The sequence below is a fragment of the Larus michahellis genome, chromosome 6 (genome assembly GCF_964199755.1).
Source record: "Larus michahellis chromosome 6, bLarMic1.1, whole genome shotgun sequence".
In the NCBI taxonomy this organism is placed as follows: Eukaryota; Metazoa; Chordata; class Aves; order Charadriiformes; family Laridae; genus Larus; species Larus michahellis.
Genome location: NC_133901.1, coordinates 46,454,915 through 46,478,714, shown reverse-complemented (window position 1 = coordinate 46,478,714; position 23,800 = coordinate 46,454,915). Strand labels below are relative to the sequence as shown.

Genomic DNA, 23,800 nt, shown 5'->3' with positions numbered 1-23,800 from the left:
TTAAATGCTTGCAGAGAAAAAACAATTTATATGTAACTGTTGTATTGCAGACTGATTAACTAAATATTTGTCTGAATATCAGCTTAGCTGAAAAGACAGTGAGTTAGGGCTGGAGAAGCCAAGTTGAAGGACTGTGTCTCAAAAAGTGTTTCTTTTAGTATTATCATACCTGTACATGTAAGCAGGTAAATATAGATTTTTTTTTTTGGTTGTTTAGTTGTTTTTTTGGGGGTTTTTTGGGTTGTTTTTTTTTTTTTTTAAACTTGATTTTTTTTTTTTCACTGGGGTCCTTCGTGGTTTCATGGCTGGTTGTCTACTGACAGATAAGATAGGAACCAGCTGGAACCCCAGATCTAGCTCTGAATGGTGTGTTTTGCAAAGAGTTGGAAACAGATGGCAATTTTTCACCTCTCTAGACTTTTTTTAGTTTTGGGCAGAAGTGCAAAATGTGGTGGGTGAGAGTTCAAATGCAATGCCTTTTTTGTAATACTTCTAAGCAACTAAATTTTGTAGTTATCTGGTGATGCGATCCACATGTAATCCACGTCTGTCTTTCCACTTCAAGACATTCAATTTATGTGTCAGGATATATAAAGTACAAAAAATTAGTGCTGTGATTCATAGAGCATCCTGAGCTGCATGAGTAGACTCAAGTCAGTTGCTAGACAAATTCCATATATATTTTAGTACCAACACTCAGTGTTTAGATTTGTATTTGCTTAGGAACTGGCTGCAGTGCTTTGAGATGTCATTTCCCATTCCGTCTTTGTGATAGACATTAATGCTCCTTGTAGTGGAGGCAATATCTTCTGTCTAGACCGCAGCCATTCCAGTTCACAGTTGATGTCTTAACTTAAACCAGCTCTGAGAAGGGGTTTATGCTAACTTGCTAGGCTCTGAACTGGGGAGGCCAATGCGTGATATAAATTTTTCTGCCCGATTTGCTCTGTGGGGCTAACCTTTGTGCAGGGCTTGGGAAGACAGTGCGATGCAATAATGTCTTAAATTGCCCCAGTGAGATTTGTCAGAGTTTGTTTGTCAGACCCCTCAGACTGACTAAGTACACTAACTTATCAAGGATAAGCTGCAGACAGGTAATGTGCCTTGGGATGTTCTCTTTCTCATTCTCCATCTCATTCTTGACGGTGCAGAGGCAAGCTAACTCTTTATTGAACGGCCGCTACCAGCTGCCTGGCTACCTTCTGCAATAAAGCTAATGACCTAATGGGCGAGTGTTTCTTGGAGACCTTCAGCTGAAGCAGAGACAAGGAAAAACATACCGACCAGCTAAAAGGGTTCTCAAGGAGCTTGCAATTTCCCCAGGGCTCCTTCTATGTAATTACCTGTCTATCGCTTTGTCTCCTATCTTTTAATGCAGGAGTAGTGTCAGACTCCAGGCTGCTAATCTTTGTTACTATGGAAAGGCTGGTTACACTCCTCTTCTTGCACTTCAAAAATGGCAATCGCTGGTCCCCAGCTGGTTCCCTGAATCTAACTTAAAAATGGATGATAGCTTTTCTCCTTGGTGCCAGACTAACTAATGCAGCCGCCTGCACGATCCCAGGCAGGCATTGCCCCCACCACTGGCACCGAGAGGAGGAGCCCGCAGAAGCTGCTTTGTGGCCTCTGAACCTGTTTTCTACCATACGAGTGAAGGCTCTGTAAAATTCCTTTGAAACGCAGAGTTTTGGGGCACACTGAGACGTGGGAGGCTTGGCTGAGCTGCAGGTGTGGAGGAAAGCTGCTATTAAGATTCGTGGCTCCAGCCGAGTTTTTGTACGGTTTCTGAATGCCTTCAAACACCCTGGGTCGGGGGCTGAGGGAAGCACAAGCTGTTTTGCAGGACCCGTGGGCGTCAGTTGTTGCTATTGCCTCCCTCCCAGCATGTCTCTTACGCCGGGATGTGCGGTGGAGACAAGTGCCTCTGCTCAATTCATAGGGTCTACTGAGAGGCTGTGCGCAGCCCACCACCATTTCTCTCTGGCTGGTCGCATCTGGTTGTCCCCCTCACACAGCCCTGGAAATTTGGAGGGGATTCCGTGCCTGCTGCTCCCTTCCTTCCCGAGCTCATGCTTCCTGACCTGCAGCATCAGACGGATGGTCCCCCCGAAGCTGCAGTTTGTGAATGGCTCCAGCACAAACACCTTGTCTCTGTGCACTCCGTTCCGTCCTTGCGAGAGAGGGAAACTGTTCCGGTGTTGGACAGGGTCCCTCTCCAGCTGCTGCATACCCAGGAAATGTATGTTGCTAAACTCCTTTATGGTACCTTGGTAAAACATGCTTTAACTGTCTGCAAATGTGTGGTATTTAAGCAGCAGAGTCTGTATTATCCAACGCAGTCATGCAGACTGTATTCCTCAGGGTGAAAAGCTGTGGGAGGAGAGACTGGATGTGATAGCGAAATTTGAGAACCAAAGCAAAAGGAAATTCTTGCCCATGTGTTGGGCTAGAGCAGGTTCAGGAAAGGTGGAGGACAGGGAAGCATATACCCCTTCCCAGACTGGAAATGTTGAAGGGGGATAGAAAGGAGCGGAGAGGCAGGGCAGGGACAAGGCAACAAATGATCAGGCTGGGTAGTGGTCCGCTGTTTGCTGTGTTTTGTTTGCTGCCTTTAATGCTATGCTTTCCTCCCCCATTTCCTCTAAATTTGGGCAAAGATAGCTTTCGATTTTTTTGTTCATTGGAAAAGCATCTCTACCTCTGTTCAGATTGTTTCAGAAGTTGTACTTCGGTTGTGCTTCCTTATCAGTGCATCTAGAATGATGATTTTGCACTGATTTTTGAAAGAACTTTTATTTCCCTCACTTATTTTCCTGTTTTCGTCTTTCTCATTTGTATCAACCTGAACCATCTCCAAAGGAAAGGTGATACTGCTGCTGGCTAACGTTTCAGGTGGGTGACACTGTGTATGTTAAGCAGCATGCCTGTAATAACTTACTTGTCAGTGGGAAGCTTACCCTGTTTGTTTGTATTTCTCTTTTCATATATAAATCAAGTTCATAGCTCTTGAGGCTTTGTAGAGTGTTTCAACAAGGTGTTTGTTTAAAGTCTTGGATTATTTTTTTTTTTCCCCCAAATCCTTTGAGATAAGTTTGGGGTTAGGATTTTTCATTCAGTGACTGTATTCAGTAAAACGAAGTGTCTGTCAAAGCTATATTGCACCTTACGAGAGGATGACAGGTTCTTCCAGAGTCCTCAGTTTGCAAAGCCTTAGCCGTCTCCCAGTTTAAATCAGCACTTTACCACTGCTTAAGGCCTTTAAGTACTTAATTAACTTTATGTTAAAAATGAGCCTGTGCTCTCTTGTTTTTTTTAATGAAACCTTTGATATTTTTCTGATTTTCATTTCGTGAAGGTTACAGGTTTTAATTTTTTATTCTGATATGGAGAAGATTTAAATCTCAAAAATTTTATTGGAGAAGAAAACCAATTTCCATCCCAGCAGTGCATTTTTCAGGTCATTTGAATGTTTAAAATCTGTTTACTATGTAGTGTGTTTTTAAAAAAAAAAATATTAAAAATTATCAGAAAGCTGTATGCTTGTCTTGTATCTCTGAAAAGATTCTTTTAAACATCTTTGGTTTTAAATGCACAGAAAGTGGGAATTCAGAGCTGAAATTGACTTGTTCTTAAATCGCTTCTTTCATATACCAGGTCTAAGAAATATTAAGAAGCAGACTAACAATCTGGCGTACCTAGGCACACAAGAAGCTAGGTTAAAATGGTAGGAAGAGCTGTGATTTTGAATCATCTTAATTCTTTCCTTTGTCTGGGTCAACCCTTTTCTGAGGGCAGACTTCAGAGGTCCCACCAAGCCAGTGTGTGAAGAGGGTTGCAAGGAGAGGTGGTGAAAAGACTGCGAGGGGCTGCCTCAGGGCATCTGTATCTCTATGGAGGGCTTGGAGGTATTGTTTTCCCCATGTGGTGTAGCTATGGCAATGACTATTTGTTGTCCCTGGTTAAAACCCCTCAGTGTTAGCAGTGCTACTCTGGGTTGCTTGGCTTTCCTCCAGCTCCAGTAGTTATGGTCTGCCTGCCTCAGTTGTCCTTAATGCAGTGCAGTTTTCTGTACTCCTCGCAGTCGTCACATTTGAGGTGTACAGACCTACTTCTGAACAGAAAACTGAGTTTACTTGTTTAGGAGTAAGTCCTGTGTAGAGTGGCAATGTTCCCTTGTGCTGAGGCCTCCCCTCCTTCCCCGTTCCACCACCCCAGCAAACTGCTGCTGGATCACAGTTTGCCTTCTCTTTGCATCCACTCTGAGGGGTCAAAGGGATGCTTTTGGAGGCTAGATGGCTGCCCACCATCACCCCTGGCATGCAAGTAATTGCCCTGAGCATTGAGATGGCCTCTTAAGCTCTCTGGAGCTTTGCGGGCCTGCGCGGAGGAGCTCTGGCTTGAGTGACTTGAACTGGCCGCTGCAGAGCGGTGGGAGTGCAAATGGACAGTCCGCAGGAAGGAGCCTGTCGTGCTAATTCATAATTAGTGGCTGAGAGGAACAAAGTGTAATGCATGGGCATTAGTGTAGGTGGCAGGTTTTGGTATTTTGCTCCTGTTTATATTACCTGTTAGTCCTTCAAATGAAGCTGGAAGGTCCAAATCAGATTTGAACGTTGTTGAAGTTAGCAATGGAAAAAGACCTGGTTTGTTGCCTTTGGTTTCCTTATGAGTGATGCCTGTTTTGTTCTGCTAGGGCTTCTGCTATGGCTGCGTACTGCTCCATCCTTCAGCTATGCAAAGATGTTTCTGAATTCCTTATAGATCTCAAATTTGCTTGTTTAAAAAAAAAAAAAAAAAAAAAAAACAACAACAAAAAGACCCCAAAAAACCCCCCAAAAAACAGTCGAATTTTTTTTCCCTGAAACAAATCTTGAACTGAAATCATGAACCGATGTTTCAAAACCACGTTTCCCACTTTCGTTTGTCTCTTTTCTACAGCATTTGGTATTCGCATGGTTAAGGTCTAGAAGATGCAGTGCTGCCTGGGGCATTGGGAGGACCTGGTGCTACTTACAGCTCAGGTGGTGCTGCCGGGATCTTTCATCCTGCTTCATCCCTTTTGGGCTTACCCTATAGGAAGACTCCTGTGCAATTAGCCCAAGCATTATAGTAGAGAACTGTCCTGACATCTTGTCAGCTGCAGGACAGAACATATTTGATCCTGCAGGAAGCCTTATGTTGTAAAGAAATTTTGTCTAGAAAATTCTGTACAGATTTGAACTAGCTGGGTAAATTTATACTGGGAAGTGCTTTATAACATGTGGTCTGAAACATGTTTGATCCGGTGCTGATGGCCTTAAAAGCCAGCTGAAGTGCATCAGTGACTCATGGTCACTTACTGCCCTGCTGTGTGATGTAAACCAGATCTTCCTTTGGTGCCTTCCCTCATACAGCCTTGTCTGGCTGGACCGTGAATTTCAGGCTTGTGCATATACTCAATGGTTCATAACCTAAACACCCTCTTCTCTTGAAAGAGACCTCTTGAATTGCTTGTAACAAATACAAAGTTTCCAGTCACTTTGGTAATACTCTGCCTGTGGTTTACCCTGACTGAAGAGGAATTTAGACCTAAATGTTAGGATGACCCAGGAACTTATTTACACTTCCCCTCAGCTTCTTCCTACCCACTCCTCCCTCAAGCTATGAATTTATTACAATTTTAGGCCTAATAATCTTTCTGTCTTTTCTGTGAGCATTGTTGCAAGCGAATGGATGCTTAACTTGACAAGGAAGATAAAGGAAATAAAAGGGAAGGTTTGTGTGGTTTTGGTTTTTGGGCTGGTTTTTTTTTTTTTTTTTCACTTCCCAAACACTTTTGGGTATTTGTGACATTCATAAAATCAGTTGAATAGAGATGAAACTTGAGTATATGAAGGGAAGCACTGTTTGCCAGCAAAATGAGCAGCTATGATATATTTCAGTCTTCAGATGCTTGGCTAAAGACTGGTAACATAAGTTTTTTGCTGCTAGAAATTGAGATTTTGGCGGTAATATGAAACTGTGAAATCTGTAGGCATATACTGTAGCAGAAGCTGTCTATTCATATACAGCACATGGTATTTGGCTTGGGAGAAAGTTCTTTGCTCTTTAAGGAAGTTGGGTTTTTGATGGAACTGACTGCTGTTTGTGCTTTATATTTTAAATTATTTTATTCTGGAAAGACAAATGAGTTGTATGTATTAATGGTACTGTTGGTTTTTCCCCTGTTCCCAGCAACGCAGTGTATTTCCCTGGCTCTTTCTTCTTTCCATGCTGTTTCTTTCCAAGCTTGTGATCATAATTACAGTGAGAAGTCGATGATATCCATCTGTATATTCCAGCAGGGAAATTGAGCCTTGGATGACTGTGGGGCCTTTCCTTCCTCACCTCTCTCTATAAAAGTGTTTGTAGTATCCTCAAAGTACAGTAGGTGTCAATCCAAAGGGCCTAGTAAGACACTGTTGGTATAGGGAGAATGGAGAATAAAAGGGAAAGGATGGAAGTATGCAGGTCGTGGTTCACCGATGTCACATTAATGGAATCCTCAAATCAAGTGCTCATTCATTTTAACCAGAGGTTAATTAATCAGAGTAAGTAGATAAAATGATAAGCTGCTTTTAATGAAGTGAAGCAGCTTTATTAGCAGTAAGCAAAATGCAAAACATTTGGTCTCTGGCACATGTGGTTTTCCTGGGGACTGTGGCTTGCCACCAGCTTTGGAGCGTGCTGGCCTTTTCCTTGCTGCACTCTGCAGGCCGTGCGCTCTGTGTGTTTCAGCGTGTGGCCGGTTCAGAGTGCAGGGGGTCAAATCAAATCAGAAGCAGGCGTAACACTTTAAAAACAGAAGAAGGAATGTTCCTTACAGATCTTCCTCTATGCCAGAGACTAGCGTTTGCCAACTTCCATACTTCAGATGCCATTATTTTTCTTTGGAGATAGTGGGCTTTGGGTATACACAGCAAGCAAGCAAACAAAAACCCCGTGTGGATTTACAGGAGAGTGACGCTGTTTGAAAGGCAGCGATATGATACTGGCTGGTAACTGCTAACAGAGCCTGAAACCCATCAGTAGTTATCTACCAACTGGCAACTTATGAACAGAAATGCACCAGAGAGGTGCTACTTGTTTATATGTTTAGGTGGAGGGCCAAAGCCAGTGTGTCACTAGCTGTTAAACGGAAGCAGACTTGCTTACTCTTGCTCAAATGATCTTCTGCCCTCAGCAGTGCATCTGTGCCCTTGTGCTGTTCCCCAAACTCTCTCCTGAAAAGCAGCAGAAGCCATCAGGTGTGCTACCATGTGTGTGGCAATGCAGGGCTCTAATAGGAAATGCCCAAAGAGTCATAGATTAAGTGAAAGACAAAAAGAACGCACATGTATAAAGAGGGAAGCTTTGTGGAACAATGAAATAATTTACTCTGGGGTAAATTAAATTAGTGTAAACGTCCACATCTAGGCTTGAAATGAACTTCGCTTATGACAGTGTATAAAGATCCTTTTTGAAGTGAACTCAAATTAGCAATTTTTTCATAAAAGTCACCTCACAGCAAACTCCTTACAAACGACTGATGCAATAAGGTTACTGTAGTTCTGTGAACTGGAGACGTTGAGCTGGTAGATAACGTGAGAATAGGCAAGTAAAGTAATGCTGGCAAGTAAATTGTCTGCCCCCCAGCTTTCCTTAGAAGACTGCTCTTCCCAGTACCATTCAAGTGTAAATCCCTTCGCAACAAAGGGGAGGCTGGCAGCTCGCCGGTTCAAGAGCATAAGTGATCTCGCATGCTTCAGTTGAAAGGTTGAATCCCTGAAACGGAGAACGCTGCTATAGAGGGAAACTCTCAAAAGGCTGGTGAGAATGGCAGGGGGAAAAGCTGTTGAGATCCTTGAAAGCGCACAGGCAATTTTTGTCTTTACTCTAAAATGACCTAGAGACGAGCTTGACAAAGGGAAAGCTGCTGTTCAGGTGAAGTTGCAATCACCAGCTCTAGGAGTTGGCTTTTACTTGCCGTCCCCCACAGGAACACAGCATGCTGCTCTACTTGCCAGCGCCGTATGTGGTGCCAATATTTTGTCTACAGTATGCATTGAGTACCTCTTAGTTTTCCTGTTTGGATTTTTCTTTCTAACAACTTTGTGTTGCGAGTCTCAAAGCTTCAGAAGCGTAACTTCTGGGTATGCAAAATAGGGTATGAAATCTTGGACCTTGTCTATATACTGAAAGGATGAGGTTAATCTAGCACCTTCTAAAAACCTTGTAAATATTTGGCTACTTGGCAACACAGCAGAGCTGGTTGAGTTAATGCTTAATGTGAGAGCGGTCCTGCAGTGCATGACTTCGGTGATGGGCTCAGGGACACAGAGTGAGCAGTCGTTCCCGGTGAAGACATCTGTGTGCCTTGCTCCTCATCCTCCAGGCTGGCCGCCCCCCCAGATCTGCAGGCAGGAGGAGGTGTGAGGTGGCTGTGTTCACTCCAGGCAGAGTCAGCCATGTGTGTTCAGGTGGCAGTGGAACTGCTTTGGGCTGTTCCGCCTGACTTTCTCTGCTCTGATGCTTTTGGTGGTCTAGCAACAGTGTGGTAATCTCTGACTTTCAAGTGTAGGTGAGCATCTCAGACTTTAATCTGAGGCTCTCTACAAATACACCTGGATTTGGAAGAAGGTTTTGATGCATATGTAAAAATGGCACCAGCGGGCAGTTAGTAACTGGTCACTGGGGAGGAACAGCCTAGAGATCAGTGACAAATCTGGACTTGAGCATGTTAGAAATATAAGAAACTGTAGGTTCTGATACCTGTCGTACCTTGATGATTTAAAAATATCCCCTTCTTTTATCACTGCAGTGTTCTGAATTAAATGCTTTCTATTGTTGGACACACTTAGCACAGAGATTACATGGGAAAATGTTTGCAGCTTTATGAACAAGTTGAATGAAAATCTCCGCCTTTGTTTTATGTGAACTAAACAGTGCAAGACAGCTTTTGCCTTTCTGATGTAAAGATTCTCATTCATAACATTGTACCACCTCAGCTCTTCCAAGTGGCAAGAACTTTAAATGTCAGTGCAAATGGGAGAAGATCCTTTCAGAGAACATCAGTACTGTGATAGAGCCAAAGCATCATTTAAAAAGTACTTCTTTTTTTTTAACTAGCTACTGATTCTTTAGGCGTAGTGACTGTACTGTGTAATAATTGTGCCCAATACTGCTGTTGGTTGAGGATCCCAGCAATCTATTAGTCTGATTTAAAGACAAGCATAGCATAATCTAGTAACTGCATAAAGAAGTAGCACTGTCCCACCTACTGCTCCATGAGATGGAAAGGAGCAAAACTTTGATTATTGAAAAATTAACTTGTTACATGGCATTAAAAAAACTATAGCCCTTTCTACAGCTGTGGTTTGTTTTAACTATAGTTTAAAAAAAAAATCCATTTGTTAATTTCTGGCAATAGTTAAGTAGGGACTATACTTAGAGTATTTGCCCAATCTAGACAGGTATGTAGGCTTTAAAAATACCCATAGCCGATTTCCAGAGGAACTGCTTGCCAGTATTGGCATTGGTAAATTCAGAAAGGAAGAAAAATCCTCACAGATGAAAGAACAAAGCATCTAGCTGTCTCCAGAGCAAATACAGCGGATGATTAATGTATGTGAATGGTGTAATTGAGAGTGATGGTATCTAGTCATGTGAGATTGTGCTGGTTTTTTGGTGACTGCTTGAATATTTTTGGCTCTTGGGGTTCCCTGAGTGTCTCACTCTAGGCCTGGCATAGAACACTGTATGTATCTGTGGTTATGACTCAAATATAAGTTGTTTGATACAGTCTTACATAAGTCACGGAATTCTTGGTTGAAAAGAAATGAATAGTTGTGTATGGTGCTTGCAGAATCCAGTTTTGATTGTTTTGTTTTTTTTTTTTTCCTTACCCTTAGTATATGGAATCTGAAAAAGGATATTTTCTTTCAGACATTATTGGTTCCCATACCCTTAGTGCACCTTAATTAACTGTAGCTACTTTATACCACATGTCAATAACTTGGTAGCAAGTATCTTTTTGTTAAATTATTATAATTTGAATTAGTGTGACACCTGCCTAATAACAGATTTCCACAAAGGAAGTCTTTGCATACGGTTAGTATTTCAGATACAAATTCAAAGCTAAACAAGTGCTACTGAAATAGTAGTGATGTGCAGCTGAATTTGGTGGTTCATCTTGATTTTGAAACCATTCTTTGCAGACAAGGTGTATGCTTTTTGGTTGTAGAGAGTTTGGTAGTCTCGATCTTGTCAATAGAGGAAAAAAAGTGAGTTTGTGGCAGATACTTTCTGATTCCTGAAGATGAATTTAGAAAATAAAATATTGTATTTTATCTCTATTGACAAAAACGTCTTGGGAGAAAATGAGTGTTCAAGAAGGCAGTTGTGTTGGAAAAAGTCTGCTCCACCTCGCATCCTAGTAAAGAGGTTTGTCTTCAGACTAAGGACTCCCTAGAGAAGGGTTCAGTACATTTGACTCCCATACTCCTAATCCGAACAAGCCATAATGGAAGACACTGTAGATAATGAGGTTTGAGAAAATGGTGTTTCGTCCTGGTGCTACGTGACCTGTGATCAGAGCTCTTCAGACGTAATTCCTGCACCTTCTTGTAAGATCTGCTTGTGGTCAGACACCCTCATGGGCACTGAGCCCAGCCCCAGCTGGCGGGTGTTAGTTTAGGTCCTTTTATAGCAGGACACAGTGCTGGAAAAGAATATAATTCTTTACAACCTGTTATCAGATGGAGAATGGAGATCTAGGCAGTGGCTATTTGAAGGACCGCGGCTTATCGTGAGCTCAACCTAGATTCAAGCAAAGTCTAGCATTTCCTTCCTGAAAGCGTTTGGCAGATGCCATGGTAAAATGAGAGAGTCTATGGGGCCGCTACAAATGTCAACCCTGTATTTCTAGCTGAACACATGGATGCACGGAAAAGCAGAGTTATTTCCCTGTAGTACCCTGGCAAAGGAACGACATGGCTGGGAATAGAACGGAGATTTCCTGATGTCCATTCCCCTCTTATAATTACCAAACAGTGCTTTCTTCTTCTGCGTTGTAAACATGAATCAAGCCAAATGGCATGCACAATTAGCTTTTTTTCCAGCAAAGCTGAGGGGGGAGGAGGGAAGGAGGAGGGGACCCGAGCCATGAAGGGGGAGGGGGAAGTCATACAGGAACAACTGTACCTGCTGGGGGCACAATTTAATAACCGCGCCGAGTGGAAGGAGCTGCCTGAGCTGCAGATGCATTGTTATCTGCAGAGTCCCCGGTCCGGGAGAGTGCTGCAAAAGGTTTAATGCAAATCTGAGACCTCTGTCATTGTGTGAGGCAGATTAGGGCTCATTTGCATTCTTTCTCCTATAATAATTACCTAGCAAGGAGTGCCTGTTACCATTAGCTTCATTCTGTTTGCCTGTGATAACGCCATCAGCAATCTCTTCTCCACGGATTATGGACACTGTGAGGAAGGGCAGTGGGCCAAAAAAATTTAAAAAAAAAATAAAATCTGTTGGAGAGAGTAGTAGAAAAATGTGAATGCTGAAAAATTAAAATGCAGATAATTGTAGTAATAACCATTAAATACAGCTGGAGAAATACTGCGAGCTGAAGAGTAAAAGTCAGTGTTAATCCATAGTATTGATGAGGTGTATGATTTCAAATATCAGTTTAGAAAAGCCAGCACAGGATTTTAACTGAGCTTTATCTGTGGTGCTTCAGTAGTTTTGTTCTGTTTTCAGAATTGGCTCAAATTGTTCTAAAATTAGCACAACTAGAGATCAGTGTTTTCGAGATATAAATGTTAACAGTCTAAAAATGATGTGATGCATCAGAAATTTAGGTAAAATTCAGCAGACTTAGTGCAACTTTGAGTCCTGTAACTCATGCATAGCAGTTTCCCTGACTTAGAAATAAAAGCAAATATTTCTTTTTTTTCCTGTGGGTTTGTTTGTTTGTTTATTTATTAAGATGGGAGGAGTTAAATAGGAGGAAAGGAATGCAACTAAACATGGAAGACTGAGGGTGCTAAAATCAGCTATTCACTCTACACGCATACAGAAGGAACACAAAATCCTCGTGACCAACAGTTTCTGTTTTTGACATTCATTCTCCTTGCCTCAGTTTTTGTCCCCTGCATCCTGCTGAAGAAGGTTTTGTGGTCCGTCCAGGAGCAGCAGAGAGCCCTGAGGTACCTTGTCTAGCTCCGGTTCCTTGTGGCAACCCAGCTCTGGGGCCTGGCTGCTGCCTTGAAGCCCCAGCCCTGAGCCGCAGCGGGTCAAGGCTGGTTGGGGTGGAGCTGGCTGCGAGGCGTTGTGTTGGTGAGCTGTTGGGCAGCTAATGAACTACTAGGAAAAAGCTTTGGTTACTCTGGCTGGCACCATTTTTGGCTCTTAGGGATTTGGGAGGGTACTGTGTTGCCTGTAAAAGTTGACACAGCTCTGAAGAGTTTAGAGGTTCTCAGCTGTATGAGCATCCTTAGTTTCTGACCAACTTTTCTGGCCCTTCCCCCTTGCTGTTGGATTTAAAATTTACCAACAAATGTTCCTTTCTTTTTTTTTAAATTTTTTTTACCTTTTCTGCACCATGACAGGAATACTTTGTTTCTCAGTGAGAAAACAAGGGGTAGTTATTTCTCTGTGAAATCCTAAACAGTTGTAATTCAAAGCTAGGAAGGTCCCTTACATTATACAGTTATCCTGCCCATCTTTTCTGGTAATGGGCTCTGTATAAAATATGTGTTGAATAATAAAGGGAAAATATTCAAGTATGAGCAAGGTTGACATTTTGTATGTACTCGGACCTTTCCCAACTAGGGGTGGATTGCAAATGGAGGTGCAGGTCTGCAAACAAGTAACCAATCTGGCCTTTTTAAAAGCAGTTTTGCGTGCTTGGTTTGTTGTTGTTGTTTGTTTGGGTATTTTTGTTTACTTGAGGATTTTCTTTAGTTGTGGTAGCAAGAAGGTAAATTTGGCAACACTTAAAAATGTTAAGATACATGGATAGGGCTAAGCACTGCCTTCAATGATATCACTGGATATGAAGTGTTAACCAGAAGTTATATCGTTCTAAATGATTAGAGGGAATGACAGGAAACTGGAAATGTTGACATCTTTAAGTCTGGTTGTTGGGGTTTTTTTCCCCTTTTTGTTTTGCCCACTATAACAATGATAAAGATCACAAACCTGACAGGTACACAAACGTAAAGGGAAATGAAATTCTTAAAAAAAAAGTTTGAAAGCGTACATTTCTTGAAGAAACAGATACTTATAATTCTAAATACAAACTGAAGGATACCAGTATGTTTTATTTAAAAGTAGCAGCTTAAATCTTTTGTTCATCTTCAGACCTTTCACTAGGAGGAGGAAATACAATTTGGTGCATGGCTAGTTCTATATAAATCATTTACAAGTTGTGCCATCATTACATAGGAATAAAACTGCAGTTGATGTAATTGGAAAGGTCTAATGTGTATAGTGTGTGGAGGACAGGGGAGTTTTGAAGTGCTATCATGGAAAATAATGATTATGTACAGCTAAATGTAAGCTAAACCAGAGCAACGTATTTTACTGTGTGAATAATTGGAGATAATAAAAAAATCTGACTACTTAAGAGATACTGCAGTACGATATGTGAAGCTGTACGTTTATATATACACACACGCACAATTTGAAACTTAAAAAATGATGTAAAGATAGCATAGCTTCTTACAAGGCTTGTTTTATTCCTGCAAATTATTTTTCTCCATATGGCCCTCCTTTAATAATTAATTTAGTGTAGTCACCATATGTATTTTCAATCTTTTATTTTGATTCTATGGCAATGCATTCCAAGTCATTTGTATTCTAAGCAGTATTTAGCTTTTTTTTTTTTTCTTTCCTTTCTTTAACCCACCATATGTATGGGTATGTTACTGATACCGAGGCCTCCGTAATCTGGGAGAAGTGTATCAGAAATGAGTTTTCAAATCCCCTTCCTTACTTACAGTTGAACTTGAGCTTTGGAGCCCTTTGTTAAAGATCCCCGTAAAGGCACATGAACAGATGTGGTTTTGTTGGAGGAAATGTCACTGTATTCAGCTCGCTCTCCTCTGAAGTGAGGAGGTGCCGAAAGCTCTGGGCTGCCCTTACTCATCCTCATGAGTTGGAGGCAGCGGCCAGTCGCACCCGGGAGCAAGGAGCCGTTCTTTGCTCAGGCTACTGTGTGCACTGGGCTATACAGGCTGGTCCAAGTTGTTTTTCAGTACTGCTGCATTTGAATGTAAATTTAAGCTTACCTTATCGTTTGGGTGAAACACGTGTCATGTCCGCTGCCCCTCAATAGAAGTTCAAATACCCGTTTGGAGGAAGGCAGACGTTGTTGGGCAGATAAGCCACTCTAGGAAATGGACATCCGAACTTGGTAACATACTGTATCTGAGACCAGCTCATTTCCAGAAGAATAATTTAAAAAAAAAAAAAAGAGTAGAGGAGCTTATTTGTGCCATACACTGTGTTAGCAAACAAAGGACCCACAGATTTTCAGTCTGTTAATCTGTCCATCACACACAAATGAATCAAAGGAACAGTTGTTTCTTCTTTGGTATCTTCAGGCTGTCTGTGACTGATTGTCAGGCAATCCTTCCTCTTGTAACAGAGTCCAGATGTGAACCACTTTATAGAAAATGCAAGAGAAGTTACTCTTCTCAATCAGCAGTAGCAAGGCCACACGGATCTCAGCTGTACTTTCGTGCCTCACCATGTCTCCTTCCTCTCTCTACAGACACTTAATAGCAGGAGGGTACTATCTGAAAAACTGGCTTTGTTCACCTTTACCTAACAAAAAGATCTCACAAGTCCTGCACAATATGGCATAGTGATATTTTTCCTAAATACTGAAACAAAACGTGCACACAGATAGCATAGATATCCACGAAAGCGTACTTAAACAGATGCTTATAAAGTAATGTGGATACCTAAACTTATATAAGCATAACCATACACCCACACAACTTACAAGACTAGACTTATTTTCAGCTGCCTTATTATCAAAATTACAACTCATATAATGTAAATTATGTGAGTTAAAGGAATTTATGAAGCAGAATTCCAGAATTGTTTTAACTCCTGTTTCTGCAGAATGTTTCTGTTTTAGTAACTGCAAGGATAACTCTCTTGGAGGGGGGGCGGGGGTGTAAAAATATTTTGTGAAAAGGGCTGAAACTCAGAAGCATTGCAGAAAGCTATGTTTTAACATTTATTGGAAGGCTAATTGAAAAGTGTTTCTTTTAGGCCAGGTCTATTTATAACGCTGGTAGCAGAAATCTACAAAGCAAATTATGAAGGGAAAACAAAGGATTTGCACACTGTTGTCCAGTGATACCCAAACCAGCATCGAGTGACAGACTCTGGGTACCCAAAGCAAAGCAGCACAGTGTTGTAGGCGCAGGGCTCAGGCCAAGGTAATCGGCTTTCCCGAGTCCGTTTTCTGGGTGGAGCGCTGTGCAGATATACCCAAAGACGGCAAACATTAATCTCTTTATGTGGTTTTGTGAACTTGGGTTTGTTTCTTAATTTGTGTACAGCTCTGTTAGGCAAAAACACGGTGTTGCCGCAGAGAGCGTGCACGTGGGTGTACGTGTTCTTGGCGCAGCCTCCTTGAGGAGCACCAACACACAGGAGATGGGACTTGTGGGATGTTTGTATGTGTTTGAGTGATACAGACAAGTCCTCATCCTCTCTGGACTACCTGCAATAGTAGATTTTTAAATTTTTTTTAAAAAATTTTTTATTTTTCCCCACTGCTCAGACTTAACTAAGGGGTTTGTGTTCAATCCTTGTGACTGGAGTGTGGCTTTGGTCAAAGATCACGACCTCGAACTGTGAAATTTGAGTGGGTTACAGCTCCAGCTGAACAAAGTCTGCCGTCTTCCCTTGTTCCAGCAGTGCGAAGTTAGCTGGGTGTTTGAGTAGAAAGGAGTTCACCATTATAAAAGCAGGCAATCTGGGGAGAATGAGGAAGCTGAGCACAAGCCTGCGAGCACAGCTTGTGTACATATTTGTTGAAAGCTAATTGGCAACGCAGTTGCCTTTCAACGTTGTTCTTTCACCTATCAGTAGAGCACAACTCTGGTACTTAATGTACTGTAGATTACGTAAACGCTACCCTGAAATATTTGTACAGGCAATTAACTCTTGTTTTTACACTACTTTGAGTTACAAATGGAATCCTGCTGTAGAGCTTGGAATATTTATGTTATGAGATATATTCCATAATTAGATTAAATAATACTTTCGTCAAACTGGCTAGCATTAAGATCAGAAAAACAGGGGATTGGTTATCCTGTGACGAGCTAACAATCTGTTAAAATTCAGTATCCAAGGAATACAGACGTGGTGTTTGTACCACATCGTTGAGAAGAAACGGTATTTGGAAGAATTTTATCTGGAACGAGTGTATCTTCTCTTGGTTATTACATTTGAAGACTGTAAATGCACTGGTCTGCATTTTGTGTGGCAAAATGTGGTTACTAATGAAGTAACTTAAGGCACGTGTACAGTGTGGCATCACTGTTACCAGAACGACATCCTCTTTTAATGTGGTGTTGATGACTCTGAGGATACTTATATAGACGCGTATTTATTTTTCTTCCTCTTGCTCTTTTCAAACTTATCTTACAAACATTTTGTCCCTGATGAAATTAAGTTACAGCTCTACAATTTGAGCTGAATAATAAATCTATTAAAATATAACCAATTGGTAACAACAGTCTTAAAGCCAGTCCTCCATCCTCTAGAGTTTATTCACAAGCACTTGACCTAATACGACCATGAATTTGAGTAAAGTGTTAATAGATTTTATTGCAATTTGTAGCGTGACTTGCTGCCATGATAATAAAACATTTATAACATCAATGGCTGTAGCACTGTGGTGCTCATCACACTGCTTTGTGCCTGTGCTTAACACAAGTGTAGATAATACGTACCCCAATGGAGTGGCGAGGGACTGGTCAAGTGAGTTCGGCAGTATTTTACATATAATCAAACAGGCTAAAAGAGGTAAAAAATAAAACGAATTGAATCAAGTCCTTCATACCTTTCGTATATCAAGATATTGTAACTAGATTAGATTGTATTTAATTAAAAAATATTTTCGTCAGAAGGAGGGGGGGAGTAATATATAGTAGAGTAGTGCAAAAGTATTAGTGCTAATATTGAAATACACACTGGGTGTATATTGATGACGTTTTTTTGCAGATGAGGACAGCTAGACTTGACTGGCATTTTCATTATGAAGGCAGCAGCCCACTTGCAGGTTTTGGATTTGTTCTGTAAATGGTCCAAATCAGTTGCTTATGTAGTCAGATATCCATCTGTTTTCTCTTGCATTTCTTTTCCCTTCCCCTAATAACCTCTCCCAGATAGAGAATTCTTTAATTAAAATGCAGGAAACTTCAAGCAATTTACCTGAGACTGGTCTTTTCTCAGTCTTTTGTAGATTGTTGGAATAGGTTTTATTTCCCCAGTTCTCTAGCAAAATGTCCCTGACACAGAAAATCACAGTTTGGCCTGTTTCTATATCCTTTCATTTACATAAGAGTTCTTGCAGCTTTATCCAGCTCTTACACACATGCAGACCAGCTATTTGGAGGGAAGGGGGTGGGTATGTTAAATGTTTTTGGAAGTGCCTGATGTTGTATACAACCACTCTTCCTATGTGACAGAAGATGCCAATGGTAAATATGGATGAAACCAGAAGACTGTTGCAATTATTGATGATTTTCAGTAGCATCTACAAGTTTTTTCTTGGATTCCTTCAAAGTCCCCTGTGGCTATAGGAAATTAAAGATGTTTGAAGCATTACCTTCTCGCCAGATGAAAAGAGACAGGAGCAGTTGTAATGCCTCCATCCAGTCGCTATCTTCTTTCAGGGGCTACATTTGTTCATTAAAGTAATGCTAGGAAAAATTAGAAATAAATCACTTAAGAAATAATTTTGGTTTGGTGTTTCTCTGCTTTAGACATTTAAAACTAGTACCTAGTGTAAAAATGTATAGGATTTCTGTTTAATTGGCAGGACCAGATTTGTAGGCAGAGGGTTTTTAATTAGGTCAGCTGGTATAGCAGGAAGAGTAAACTTTTGTGGATGTGAACTTTTTTTGAGATTGACATTAAACGTTTTGATGGAGCAACCCAAGTGTCATTCATTTCAGGTTGACAGTGTAACCTGCCTCAGTTAGATTTCTTAATCCATGGTCAGGAGTCATTGGTTCTTAATGAGTGTTGCAATGTGTAAAAAGGCCACAGAGAGTTTGTAATCTGATCTTCGTGACTAACTGGGAAGGAGGTGTAACTTTGAAAGAAGTTGAAGACTATTGTTAAAGCCTGTTTTTGAATTTTTTGAATAAATGAATGTGATTGCGTCATAGTGGGAAATACGACTTCTTTTTTTATGTGGGTTTTAATTTGATATATTATTTAATCATGGCTGCTTCTGAAAATGTCGGCTGTCACTGCAGCCCCATTTCTTCCTTTTGAGGGTATGCCTGTCCTCCTCTCCTGGAGAGCTGGCGCTCCCTACCCTAACTTCAGGCTTTTCTCCTAGTCTCTGCGCTAGTCTGTGTTAAGGGCTTGGTAAACTACCATTATTTGAACTTGTAAGACAAATTATATAAATTGATGTCAATCAACTGGAACTTTGATTGTTTGTAGTGGCCTTCAATCTGGTTTGTAGTTTATCCATTTGAGCTTTCCTTCAGTAGATCATACTGACTTTCAGGTTAGAGCATTTTTTTGTTGGTTTTCGTAATGACCATAGGTAGGAACCAGTGCAATTTGGCGCAGTATTAGTTCATACACCAAGGCAAATAACAGCAGCAAATTTTTATCTTGCAAGCTTCTCACTGCCTGGCTTCCTCTGTCACTGGTGTCACTATTTCTCATTCTCTCATTTCCTTTACTTGTCACAAACCATTTGAGCAAGCAGTGAAGCCTACGTGGAGTGCTGGCTGGATAAAAAAAATGAAGCAAGTATGTCTAGGTGGTGGTGTTTGACCCGCTCGTCTCCTAACAAAGTGGTTGCGATAGTCCTAAACAGTATCTGTGGCAAGACCTTCATGTTTTATGCCCATTTACTGTGCTATCACTGTGCTAAGGGACTTAGTTGTGATAATTAGCAGACTCTAGGTCAGAGACGATCTGTTAATTATTCTTCTAGCCCTTCACAGAGTATAACTTCCATTAAGCCATAGGGGTTGGCTGAATGAATGCTTTTGGAGCTGTGGATGCATGGTTGTTGGGGTGTTTTTCTTACTAATAATTCTGTAATACATACCTACAAGCGAAAGGTTAAAAGTTTTACTTTTTTAATTATTTTTTTCCTTCATTTTTCCTGTGGAGACAAAATACCTGAAGCACATTAATCTGCGTGTCTAACTTCAGGTGTGGTGGATTTCAAAACCAGGTAAACTGCAGGGCTCTGTCCCCCCTCCCCTTTTCTCCACCCCCACATCCAGAGAAAGAAGCAACCTAGTATCTGAAGAATGCAAGTTATGCAGATGTTCAAAAGGCCAAATAAAACAAATAGATGGGCTGCAGCTGCTAGAGCAGCATAAAGCAAAGAACATTCGCTGCTGCGATGAGAATGCTGGATTTCAGCGTGCCACTTGCTTTTGCCTGTTTGAGGAAAATAGCATGGTGAATTAGTTGAACCCGTTTTTATCTTACTTTGATTGTAAATTGTGATTGCTTTCGTAATTGTTGAGATTTCCAAAAAAACCCCAACTTTTCTCTTAATGAGGGAACAGGAGAATAAGAAGCGGTAGTGTCCTTTCATAGCAAGGAAAGGGGAGTTCTACTGAAGTGCAAATAGTGTGTTTTGTTCATAATCTTTCAGTGAGAGGTGACAGACTTTCAAGGAAGTATTGGGGGTGTGTGTGTGTGTTTAAATCCTACAACTGGGAGAAGTTAGTACGTTGAAGATGCCTTCAAATATCCTAAAATTGAAATGGGAGACCGGTACGTTAAAGATCAACTTCCCAACAGAAGTTTTGGGGTTGGGGGAACCGAAGAAGGTTCACCATCCAATATACTCTTCCAAACTGGATGGCATCTGGGGATAAAAAAAGGTTTAAAAATGATACCAGACTCGATGGGACCAAAACACTTCTCAGACTGAGTAAATCATTGACATGCAGATTAGTGAAATTGTTCAGCAGTTGATCTGCTGTTTTAGGGCATTCCTAAGCAACACAATGGAGTGCCATAGAGAGATGCCCAAGCAAATACTACCCTCCTCTGGTACATTCACATAGCACAACCTTTTGCAGAAATATTACTATTGTCCTGGGAATGACATGGGCATGTCACAGCAGTGTAAGCGGTATACCTGAGGTCTACAGGAGGAGAACTTGCTTGGCTTCTGCCAGTGTTTGGTATTGCTGCTGCAGCTCTCATAGCAAGGGTAAACACGCTTACCTGACGGGGTCCCATGTACATCTCATGAGCCTGGGCAGTTTATTCTTTGTTTGTATGTTTTAAGAATGATATATAGAATAAAAAGCAAGATGCAGTGCCTTTGTCCTGAGCCTTTGGAATTTGGTCATACTGAAATGTTGGTTTCAACTGTGGAATTGCATAGAGTTTGCCACGTACCCCTCTCCTGGTCAGGGAATCCTGCTCAGGGTTTTCCATCTCCTTAATGCTGCAAAACCCAGTCTGACAATAGTTTAACTTCTGGAAAAACCAAACCCAAACCAACAGGGTCATGATTTCAAGTGTTCTTTTTAGTTAATGTTTGTTATGTTACATACATGTGTTGCAAGTCTGTCATCCAAGAAAATTATCAGCTTCTGTGTATCTGGGAATTTGGTTCTAGGACCAAGGTAGATCACTATATATACTTTTGCAGGGAACCAACAGGACCCTGAATTACCCAGAGCTTGAGTTGGATGTGCTTGGACCTTTTCCTATAGCGTACTCCTCTAAAAAGACAAAAAGCTTTTAGTCTCTGAAAGTAAGATTTTATTTGAATAAGTACTGTAATAATTAACTTTCTAAATAGAAAAAATGCAAAGCAGCTAGATAAGAAAAATGGAAATAAAATGTTTATGAGCAACTTGCTGTTTTCTGCTGTATTTCTGCAAGTGGGTCTTAACCCAAAAGCAGATTTTTATCCAACTCGGCAAATTTCTGAGTTGCATAAAACTGTGCAGTCCTGTCTGTCCCTAAGAAACTCCTTCCATTTCCTCTGAGACTCAGCTGTCTTTGCACTCTGTTCCTCATTATAGTCTGTTCGTGAGTGCTAGGCACCAAGCTGCTCGCTATGACTCTTACCTGCTGCAAACACAGTATTTAAACGTTCTTTTTATTAAGCATGCTTAAAAGCTCACAGTGAAAATGAACAATCTTGCATAGGGGTCCGCTAATCCAGTCACTTCTGAAAAAAGCATAATGTGTAACAAAGAAATTAGTTTTGCACGTCTGTGACTTCTTTTGTTCCTGAATTTCTTGACCAAAGAGGCTACATGATACGTTTTGCGTATTCATGATTACATGTATATGTATGCATTTGTAACAATGAATATGGTCTTCATAGAACAGGAATTCCTCTGGTTTTGTGAAGAAATGTACCGCAGCATGATTATTTCAACAGGCCACTGATACCTGCTTGCAGATACAGAAATCCTCTCACCAGAGTATAATTAATGTTTAAAAAGAAATTAGCAATGGGACGTAACAGAACACTTTTGCCCACTTAAAATGGTGTTGAGTCATACCATTAAGGCTTTTAACATGCTTATTTGCATTGCAAACTTGTTATGAAGTCTATCATTTTCTCTTGTGGAAGTATCTCTTGGGGAAATTGAACTCTCTTCTTCACTTGACATTTGCACAACATGTTCCTGATGTTTGAGGAGTGGTGGGCGCGATCTTTGAGCTCTACTAGTTATGGCAATAGAAGAAAAAAAAAATGATATTAAAGATGTTTGTGTCATGTGATAATAACCACTCTTCTGGTTTTATTTTGTGCTTTTTCCCCTAAGAATGACTACAAATTGACCCAGAATGGAGGGCAGCTAAAAAGATTAGAAGCAAAGCAAACTATTGTGGTGGGCCTTGGTAACCTTGTTACTGAAACATGCTCTGAATCTCCTTACTTAATGGTAGTGGAGGTAAAGCTTGTGTGATAAGATTGTTTAACCTAATGAAACTTGGGTTTTGTTTGGTTTGGTTTTTTTTTTTTTTAAGCTGTTATTGTATAACTAATAACTGTCCATTATTTGGGTCAAATCATGTCTCTTGTAACAGTAACACAATATCTTATTATGTAGTAAAGTTTCCGTTACTTCAGGTTAGGGTTTGGGAGAGATTTCAGAATATAGTTAGTGGAAGAGGGTAAAATAGATGGCTGATTCTTGTGTGATGTTTTGAGGATTTTTGTACCTATAATCGCGCATGTGTCTGCACTTGTTTATTCCTGTGAGTCAACGAGGTAGATGCCGTTCAGATGTGTATCTGTTAGTTGCATGCAACACTTCCATGTGTGTACTGTCCTGCTTCCAAATGCTGGAACATGTCTGTACTCTTAGCTGGTGTCTGCTGCCCCTGTGAATACAGGTACTAAAAGCCATGGAGTTCCGGTACCAGTGTGTTGTTTCCCTCAAGGAGCTGGGACCCGAGTACTTTGTTGTATGAAGGGTAGATCACCGCTCCGGGGCTTTAGATGACAAGCCAGATGACAAGACCCCCTTGTAGTTCATTCATTGCTAGCGGTATTACAACAGTGCTTAATCTTCACCTGAGGGTGGATCCCTGCTATGGTAATCACTCTGCTCGTTCAAAGCAACAGGCAGTCCCTGCCCCACAACTTCATAGTTTGAGTCAAGGGCTGTGGAAGGAGAAGCAGGCACTCACAAGAGATGAGATTTGACCCAAGTCATGCCAAAAACAGAAGCGTCAAGGACAGAAAACAGCTCTCGACTCCTGCTCCAGTGCTTTGTCTGTTGTCATCTGCTAAACCCACCAAGGCTCTTATGCCAGGGTGGATTTCTTTTGGGAGGAGCTACTTAACTAGTTGTGAGTCAAAATGACAGCTAGCTTTTTTGTGCCTCATTCTGGTTCTCTCTTTCATATTCATGTTAAACTCTTTCCATATTTAGTGTTTGAGATTTTATGGAAATATTGCTAGTCAAGTGCTACACTTGTGAGAAGGTGAAATGAGGACAAAACACAGGGGACAGATCAGAATCTTTAATCTTTGCTGCTGCATGTAATTTATAAAATGTATTAATCTGGTTTCATTCATTTACTGAACCGTTTTGCACTCCATGTCTCTGCTGTGTTGCCTTCATTTTAACTGGTCTGAAGCCAGGTTTTTTTTTAAATATATATAAAAAAGACTCTTTTAGTTAGCATAGCAAGGAGGTTTAGCCCTCGTACCTTTTTGTCTGAGATCTTGAGGGTCTGCCCCCCAAAGTTGCGGGGGAGTGTAAGTAGTGGTGTTAGACTTAAACAAATCAATTTCATTGCAGAGCTTTCCCTGTCATAATGATCAGTTTGCAGCACAAATCTCATTGATTTTTCACAGCCCTGTAGGAAAAAAAACCCATAGTTGATGAATAGCACTGGGAGAGACTCAGGAGACGCTAATTTTGTTGGTGGTGAGAGCAGCCGTGGCTGTTCCGCACCTTTCTTGCTGGCTTCTCTAAGCCTTTTCCATTAAGCCTGGCCTTTAGTTGGAAGCCTGTAAATTCAGTGGTACCCATGAGAGACTGTGAGCTCTTGAGACGACAGAGAGAGCGAGCAGCGCTCA

General features: G+C 41.1%; 1 protein-coding gene across 9 annotated transcripts in view; it reads left to right on the top strand.

The window, feature by feature from the left end:
- The window catches only part of ZMIZ1 (zinc finger MIZ-type containing 1), a 352,972-nt gene that overhangs the window by 51,018 nt on the left and 278,154 nt on the right, over nucleotides 1–23,800 (top strand). For 2 of the 9 annotated variants that reach the window (XM_074592794.1, XM_074592792.1), the window contains exon 3: nucleotides 2,860–2,892. The exons of the other annotated variants lie outside the window; for them this stretch is intronic. The gene's annotated coding sequence lies outside the window, so the exon portion shown is untranslated. The remainder of the gene's footprint in view (nucleotides 1–2,859; nucleotides 2,893–23,800) is intronic. 9 annotated transcript variants of the gene reach the window in all.